The sequence below is a fragment of the Theobroma cacao genome, unplaced genomic scaffold (assembly GCF_000208745.1).
Source record: "Theobroma cacao cultivar B97-61/B2 unplaced genomic scaffold, Criollo_cocoa_genome_V2, whole genome shotgun sequence".
In the NCBI taxonomy this organism is placed as follows: Eukaryota; Viridiplantae; Streptophyta; class Magnoliopsida; order Malvales; family Malvaceae; genus Theobroma; species Theobroma cacao.
In genome coordinates, this window is record NW_017234728.1 from 125,531 (window position 1) to 134,824 (window position 9,294).

The window sequence follows — 9,294 nt, forward strand, 5'->3', positions numbered from 1 at the left end:
GGGATTAAGCTAATGAAGGTAAAATTTTGTGATTTTATCTTGTGATTTACACTACTCATGCTTTCTTTTTCATTTTCCATGCTTAGAACTCAAGTTTGCATGATGAACCCATGCTGGCTGAATTTGAGAGGAGAGGTTTTGAACATTGATTTTGCTAGATTTCAAGCTAATTAAGTGTTTTTGGTTGTTTGGTAATGGAAAGTATGAAAATCTAGCAAGGAATCACTTTGTTCTTCACAAACCCACAAGAGGTTGAATTTTCTAAGGAGTATATTGAGGCTGAAATTGATGATATTTCATGATATTTTGGTGGTATTTAATGATTGGTGAGGCTAGAAATTTAATGGAAAATTTAATGAATAAGTATTACACATGGACCAATGGAAACATGCCATGTGTCAAGCTTAGATTATTCTAGAATTTCCTTGTAAAATCTATTTAAAACTCTCTTAGTCTCACCCATATGGCTGACCAAAGCATGAAGTGAAGAGGAAAGGAAAGAACACAAACCCTAGGTGGGAAAATTGAAGAAAAAGTGTGGGATTTCAAGGGATTAAGCTAATAAAGGTAAAATTTTGTGATTTTATCTTGTGATTTACACTACCCATGCTTTCTTTTTCATTTTCCATGCTTAGAACTCAAGTTTGCATGATGAACCCATGCTGGCCGAATTTGAGAGGAGAGGTTTTGAGCATTGATTTTGCTAGATTTCAAGCTAATTAAGTGTTTTTGGTTGTTTGGTAATGGAAAGTATGAAAATCTAGCAAGGAATCACTTTGTTCTTCACAAACCCACAAGTGGCCGAATTTTCTAGGGAGGATATTGAGGCTGAAATTGATGATATTTCATGATATTTTGGTGGTATTTAATGATTGGTGAGGCTAGAAATTTAATGGGAAATTTTGGCATGAAAATCTGAATTTTTACCTAATGTATAGACATGTGCGATTTATGGTTCGGACTAATAAATTGAATCATATTCATAGTCATTGAGGTATTTTAAGTATAATTGGAGTGTAGAAAGTGAAAGAAATCAATTTGGAGTTAAATTGGAGGTTTTAGCTAATTACACTGAGAATAGTGCGAATTAGGTCGAAGACCGTATTTAAACAGGTATTCGGACATTTTGCATCACATTTCGTGCATTCATATAGATTTATAGAGTTTGAAATAGTTTATGATAAATTGACACAATTTATTGAAATTCGTGTCACGTATGATGTATAGGTGGTGAGCCCTCTAACAAGGGTAAAGAAATTGTGCCTGAAGATCGAGAATAGGAGTATATTGAACTCCTAGTACTATGAGTAACTTTACTATCATCTTAATTATCTAGAGTGGTTTTTATCCGATTTTGTGATTTTATGAAAAATGAGTTTAAATGGTAAATTTTTAGGTTTTATAAACAAAATGGGTTTAAATAAAATGATTTCATAAAATTGTTTTAAAATTGATTGATGGCTTTGCAAATAGAGTAATTGGAGACCATTTGATGTATTGTGAATTTATGGTTCTAATTGATTGGCTTATGACAATATTGGCATGAATGGCTGAATTGGTATTTGTGTTGAAATGTATAAGCTGTTGTTTGCCTTGATAGGCTGGATAATGATAAAATTTCCATGTCATGTTGTTGAATTTTTATTGTATAGTGGGTTTAGCTTGCTGCAGTGAGCTGGTTCTATGGACCAACCTATTAGAGGGGCACGGAACCTGGTCATATATATGTACCTCGATTGGAGAGGCGCGTAGGGTAACTCTTGAGGTCAAACTTTAGAGTTCACTTCACGCCCAACCACCACGTGAGGGGAATTCAGCCAACGCCAAGGAACGACTATGTTTTCAAAATAAAAACATGATTTATGCGTACATAACTTTTTAACAGCCTTGGCGAACTCAGATTGGGATAGCCTTCCGTCAAGGTATCCTTGATGACTGAGTATGATAATGATTTTGGGCACGAGCCAAGCTTTTAAGAAATTCATAAAGCATGTTAATTACTCGATTTATATGAATTGTTTTTTATTTGGTTGAAACAAGTTGAAAAGTGATGAATTTCAGTATGTTAAACTGTTTTATCTGTCTCCATTTACTCGACTTTAGATGGTTTAGATGGTATCTATTTATTCACTGGGATTTTATAATCTCACCGCTTTCATTTTCAACCATTTCAGGCCCGAGGTAGCTTGTGGATAGCAGATATCGTCAAGGATTATAGTCAGCTTTACTACTCCAAAAACTATAGGTTTACTGCCTTTGTGCACTTTTGTTCCTTGTGGGCCCACGAGTCACTGTAAAGTAAATTTCATATCCTGATTATCTATATTATAGAACGTATGAATTTTTTTAGCTTTTACATCACAAAAATTATTTACCAATGACTCTATAAATATTGTTTCACACGAAATTAGAATATTTTATTGAATATTTTTATTTTATTCAAATAATTGCAGTATCATTTTTAATAAATGTTTTAGACACCCAAATTTATTTTAAATCATGAAATATGTGGTTTCCACTTATGTACTACATTTTTAGTTGGGTTCTGAAAATTTTGAAGAAAAATGACGAAAACGCCTTTGTGAGGTGAAAATTATTTTTCCACGGTTTTGAAAGGGAAAAAGCTTAAAATTCTTTAAAAAACGAGGTTTGGTGATGATTACTCACAGGGGAGATGAAAAAAAAATGGTACTAAATCCTTGCGCGAATTCGGTTGGCACTCCAAGTAATGAATGTCTATCGGGATGTCGTGGAGGTTGTCACGGGCTCGAGGGGAGTACCTGGTCATGACAATTCGAGTGGTATCAGAGCATTTGGTTTTAAAGGTCAAAATATTTGGTTTTAAAGTTGTTTTTAAAAAAAACTACAGTGTCAGTGTGGCCCCAAGTTAAGTTAAGTTAGATTAGATTTTGTTGGATAGATACATCTGCATATAGAAACCTACCTGTCCTTGTGGGATATAAATGATCAAGAAATTACCATTTGGTTACGTATAGGTTATGGTGCGCGGATTGTACTTACTATGCCTCGGAGAGACAGTGATTCCGATACCTAACATTGTACTAGTGAAAGATCAATAGATTCCACTGCTGAAAACCGATGTCGTTCTGAACCCAGTAATCTAGAAAGATATCCGTTTAGAGTTCCTATTAATTGGACTCTATCGAATTTGGGAGCGAAGGTTCAGATAAAGGAAAGCACTAGTACTAGTGCGACTGATGAAAGTGTTTATAGTAACGACGTTAATGAAGGCATAAGAAATTTCATCTTGAAAGAAATTGAGGAATGTAGGAAAATCCAACAGGCTCGGATTGAAGAAACAAAAAAAAAAAAAAAAGCTCCAAAAGAATCCGAAAGAGGATCAGGGTGATGGTGACCATAAAGATACTTAGTGTTTTGTTGAAGTTGTACTACTTTAACTCTAGATGGATGTAGTATAAAGGAAATAGTAACTACCTGTATAAAGGAATTAAGAGTTGACTTTTATTTTATATAATGTGAATGAAGTAGTTGTTTAAATGACTGGATATGTGTATATGGGAACCTTTTTGGTAGAACAGAAGTGGATTAGTGGTATAATCATTGAAGAGGGGTATTCACCTTAGCGGTGTGATTAGTTGCCTTATATAATTACTGAGAATTGACGTAGAAATTCATCAATGGTACGGCCAACTACAATACCTGATAAGTGACTTCAAAATTTCTTATGGAAAAGGTGAAATTTGAAATTTCAATTGCAGCTACAAATTTGAAAGGATATAAATGATGTTTATAATGGATTTTTTATTTTATGAGGATTGTGAATATAAGTGTAAAGAAAGATGAAGGTATGAGATATCGATGAGGAATATCAATGTTAAGTGATGAAGTATGAATAACGAATTACAAGTGTGGTATGGTAAATGAGTTAATGTAAAGTGTTGCTATGAGAATTTATAATTCTTGTCTCGACTCAGTTGAATAAAAAAGGGCTAGTACCAACACAAGGTCGATTATGTGGATATAAAGAGAAATTAGTCTGAACGCATTTGAAAATAGAGACCCGTATACATAATGAGGAATATGGACATTTGAATGTGCGAGTATACGTTCATGTGGAGATTAATGCTTCGATCGTAAACTTGTGATAAAAACATAGTTTTGAAAATTGTGGTTTCCATGATCATGAAATACATGGAGATTATCAATATGTAGGCATACACTTGGAGTTATACATCTTGTGATCCCCATGCATCATATGGAAAGAGATATTCCATAGGGGAGCTTACCCTAATTTATGGTTACATGACAATAGGTTTGACATGAAATTGAGAGTGCCTTGGCATAAATGTAGAATGTAGTGTGAAAGGTTAAAAAGCCATATATACTTAATAAAGCCAATAACATGAAGGAGGGGGAGATATGGATGTTGATAGGTTGAGCATAAGGACTTAAGGATAATTAATGCAATTATATTAAGTTAGATGGTATGATTTGAATTAAGAACATGGACGCCTTGGGAGATTTTGAAATAATGTCCAGTGGGGTTAGTGAGCTAAAGTGTTATCGGGCATTCAATGAATGACTAAAGTTATGAGTGACTTTGAAGATAAGCCTTGGATTGTTTAAGTTCTCAATGGAACTTTATTAAAGGAAGCATATGGAAAAGCATTAAAGAATATATTAGTTTGACTTACTATAAGAGGTTAAAAGTTGGATGGCCATGAGTGGCTTGTAAGTAACCCAGGAATGTATAGGTAAGTGTGCAAGGGAGCTATGATCGATAGATAAGGGTAGAACTTTAATGATGAGACAATGTTTGCTGCGTTAGACCTTAAACTACAAAATATGGATATGTATCCACCTTATGAATACTCTGATGTGATAAATTCGAAAGACTTTTCGCAATGAGAAAACATTAAAGCTTAAGGAGTAAATGGCTATACAGTCAAGTTATACTAATGACTGACATGTCACATAAGTATGAGGATGGGATACAAGCATAAGTATACTTGGAAATACTGGTTTGAGGCAATGATTATCCTACTGTTTTATGGACCCGATGAGGTTCTGGTCTCGACATAATTATAGACGCAAAACATAAATTGTGAAATGTACTTCCCCACAAGTTTCAATTTATTTTTAAGTAATTATCAAGGCAAAGTACTTGATAATGGTAGGCAAAGGTTGAATTGTGTTCCGAATGTTTAGAAAATGAGGGTGATACGGTTTGATTAAATGACACTATTATGTGTAAGGGAATAGAAATACGCTATGGGGACTGTAAAGATCTACTTAGAAAAGAAATGATGATTCGAAAATTCAAGTACTCATGTACAAGTAAGGGTTTGGTGATGAGATATGACATAGGGTTGAATTACTCCAATATGAACTTTGACTATAAAAATTTGATTTATATAATACGTGTTGTTTGGGGATGATGCCAACTAGTGGTTAACTCTCATATGAGAATGGAATATGTGCAATCGAATTCTTGTAATCGAAAGTGTGAAAATTTACCTTGATTGGAATAAGCCCATGACTCAAAATGGATGATTATGGATTTAATCTTCTAAGGTAAAAAGGGCTGAAGGAAGTTGATACCAGAAATATTTTGATAAATGATACTTTGATTTTAAAGTGTACTTGAGGGGAGATAAATGTTTATTTTCATTTTCAGATTGATAAACTAATAAGGCCATGAGATCTAGTGTTTGGAGTAAAATTTGAGGAATCACAAGTTAGATATGTTTATATGTGACGTATAACTAACAAGTTGGTTATGACCTAGGAATTATAAGGATTGATTAAGTCCATAAGGATACATCCAAAGATAGGTTTATTTATTTAAATATATCATGGTAATAGACAAGATCTAACTAATAAGTACTGGATTATGAAAGTACTGGAGTTTTCTTTTTGAGAATATGGTTACTAATGGTTATCAAATTTGAATTATCTGTGATGTTAAATATATATATGGATAAATAAAGAGTATTTTGAAGTGAGAATTATTGATTGTTGACAAGTGATAAAGGTAGCGCAACAATAAGAAATCCCATTAGAGGTTGAGTTGCGTGGACATAAGAGACTTTGGGAGATAGTTAAGGAAATGGTATCAAGGAAATGTAATCTATAGCGCGGTTAAGCCGTACGCGATGGACTAATATGATTAAGAAGATTGAAGCTACATAAATGTGAGGTAAACATAAATATGAGAATACGCACAGGAATGAATAAGAGCATCCCAATTGTTAAAGTATTGTGGATGAATGCTCGAATGGAAGATATGACATGGGAAGTTGAACATTAGATGAGAAGACAATACCCCACATTTTCTTTGAGTTTAGTAAATGAAACTTTGAGGTTAAAATTTTATTTTAAGGGAGGTAGTGCTGTTAAGCCCGACCTTATAAAGTACTTGCCGTGTCCTTCATGTGATTGACAATATGCTTGCATACTTGGAAAACCTCGAAAAATTGTCAAAAGTCGATATTGTACCAAATGGTACTATTAAGTTGAATTAAGCCTCAAACTAGTCTAAATAGAGATCTTAAGATGAAATTGAGAATTTTAAAACCCCAAAATGACTTAAAATGATGATTTGGAGTTCGAGGGCTGAATTGGAGTCAATTTGGAATTTTCATGTTCTAGGGGTAAAATGGTAATTTTGTCACCTGAGGATAAAATGAGAATTTTTAGAAAAGATTTTGATCACATTTGACTCATTGGAGTATGATTTGAGTTTGAGAGGTGAAAAATTTAAATTCTGACATTTTTGGAGTCCTAGGGGCAAAACGGTAATTTTACAAGTTTACGGGGGCAAAGTTAGAATTTTGGAATTTTACACCACCTAACACTTGTCATGCCCATGGATTTCAGCCATTAACATTTTACATTGTGGATAATTGAAACATTTTATGTGGTGGAGAGAGATTGCTTAATGGATAAGTATTACACATGGACCAATGGAAACATGCCATGTGTCAAGCTTGGATTATTCTAGAATTTCCTTGTAAAATCTATTTAAAACTCTCTTAGTCTCACCCATATGGCCGGCCAAAGCATGAAGTGAAGAGGAAAGGAAAGAACACAAACCCTAGGTGGGAAAATTGAAGAAAAAGTGTGGGATTTCAAGGGATTAAGCTAATAAAGGTAAAATTTTGTGATTTTATCTTGTGATTTACACTACCCATGCTTTCTTTTTCATTTTCCATGCTTAGAACTCAAGTTTGCATGATGAACCCACGCTGGCTGAATTTGAGAGGAGAGGTTTTGAACATTGATTTTGCTAGATTTCAAGCTAATTAAGTGTTTTTGGTTGTTTGGTAATGGAAAGTATGAAAATCTAGCAAGGAATCACTTTGTTCTTCACAAACCCACAAGAGGTCGAATTTCTAGGGAGGATATTGAGGCTGAAATTGATGATATTTCATGATATTTTGGTGGTATTTAATGATTGGTGAGGCTAGAAATTTAATGGGAAATTTTGGCATGAAAATCTGAATTTTTACCTAATGTATAGGCATGTACAATTTATGGTTCGGACTGATAAATTGAATCATATTCATAGTCATTGAGGTATTTTAAGTATAATTGGAGTGTAAAAAGTGGAAGAAATCAATTTGGAGTTAAATTGGAGGTTTTAGCCAATTACATCGAGAATAGTGTGAATTAGGTCGAATACCGTATTTGAACGGCTATTCGGACATTTTGCATCACATTTCGTGCATTCATATAGATTTATAGAGCCTGAAATAGTTTATGATAATGAAATACCCCATACTTTGATACGGTGATAAATAAAGTTAATCGGATGCAAATTGAGGTCAATTAAAATGTTTAAAAATGATAAAAGACGAAAGGAGTAGTTTAGGATAAAATATTTCGTACGCGAGAAAATAATAATAAAATAATAATAATTTTATCGGAGGAGAATTTGTGAGATAAAAGACGATTCGAAAGTCAAGTGAGGCATAATAAGGTATTTTGGGTACCAAGGAGACAAGATAAAATTTTTAGAATAAAATAATATTTTATTAATAAAATAATATTAAAATATTAATATTTAATCGGATGTCGAAATTAGTCATGAAGAAGGATCATATTATTGATCCAAGTGGGGGAGAAGAAATACAAGTGAATTTTTGGAGAAATGAGCGACAAAAGTGAAATACGCGTGTTTTGTTAAGTCGAACCAACGCGGATAAGTAAATATTTAAATATTATGGTAATACCGTGTTGAGGTGTAATTTTTATATTTCGATGGTACACGCATCGAGAAAGGAAGTTAGATGAAAATTGAAATTTTTAGACGTATTAAAAGGATCGAAATTGGAATATAAAGATTAAAGGATATGTAGTGAAATTAGTGAGAAAAATAAAATGATCATAGAGTAAAAAAAAAAAAATATTAGAAGACCAACATGGGCAGCAGCCCATGTGGTCAATAAAAGAGTCAAAGACTCTTTACTTAGTGAATTGGAGGGGGGGGGCTGGCCATGTGGAACACATAGTGAAGGAAGAAAAAATAATTTGATGTGGCTGGCCATGATGGAATGTTGTGGAAATTTGTGGAACATTCAAGAAAGAAATAAAAATATATATGTGTAATTGACCAAGCTAAGTGAAGAAGACCAAGAAAAAGAGAGAGGTCGGTTGAGGGAGAAATAAAAGAGCAAAGGAAGAACAAAGAACCAAGAGCAAGAAAAACAAAAAGAAAACCATTCATGAGAAAGGAAAACAAAAGGAAAAGAGAGTTGAGTTGAGGGGCTATTTTTGCTACCATTCAAGAAGGGAAAGAGAGCCATTTAAGGGCTGGTTTTGAAGGCTGAAAAGAGCCATTTTTTTGATGGTTTTGGAGGTTGGAAAGTGTCATTTTTTTGCTGATTTTGGAGCAAAATGAGCAGCTATAGCTGCTGAAAAAAATTGAAGGATAAAAAGTTAGGAAAGGGTGACGAGTGGTGAGAGGGAGAGAGAGGAAGAGAGTGGACGGTTTGTGCATGTGAAGAGAAGAAAAAGAAAGACAAACGAGGTTGCTGGACGGTGGGAAAGAAAGAAAGAAAGAAAGAAAAGAAAAGAAAATAACAAGGACAATGGGCATGGCCCAACAAGCAAGAAAAATGGACATGGTCCAATAAAGGAAAAATGGACATGGTCCAATTAGAAGAAATGGGAGAAGTCCATGAATAAGAGTCCAAAAACAACTAAGGAAGAAAAATCCAAAAGAAAAGGAAAGTGAAGATTTGGGCCAACCTAGTTTAATTGGGTAAAATTTCTTTACTCTTCACCATGATTTCTTTTGAAATTGGATTA

General features: G+C 33.7%; 2 long non-coding RNA genes across 2 annotated transcripts in view; both read left to right on the plus strand.

The window, feature by feature from the left end:
* The first annotated feature begins 527 nt into the window (after positions 1-527).
* On the plus strand, positions 528-3,546 carry LOC108663868. The gene is made up of 3 exons (XR_001929975.1): positions 528-567; positions 2,175-2,298; positions 2,997-3,546. It is a non-coding gene; the product is annotated as an uncharacterized LOC108663868 (long non-coding RNA).
* Positions 3,547-7,096: 3,550 nt separating this feature from the next.
* Positions 7,097-9,294, plus strand: part of LOC108663869 — a 6,239-nt gene continuing 4,041 nt past the window's right edge. Inside the window, exon 1 of the long non-coding RNA XR_001929977.1 lies at positions 7,097-7,134. This is a non-coding gene — a long non-coding RNA (uncharacterized LOC108663869). The remainder of the gene's footprint in view (positions 7,135-9,294) is intronic.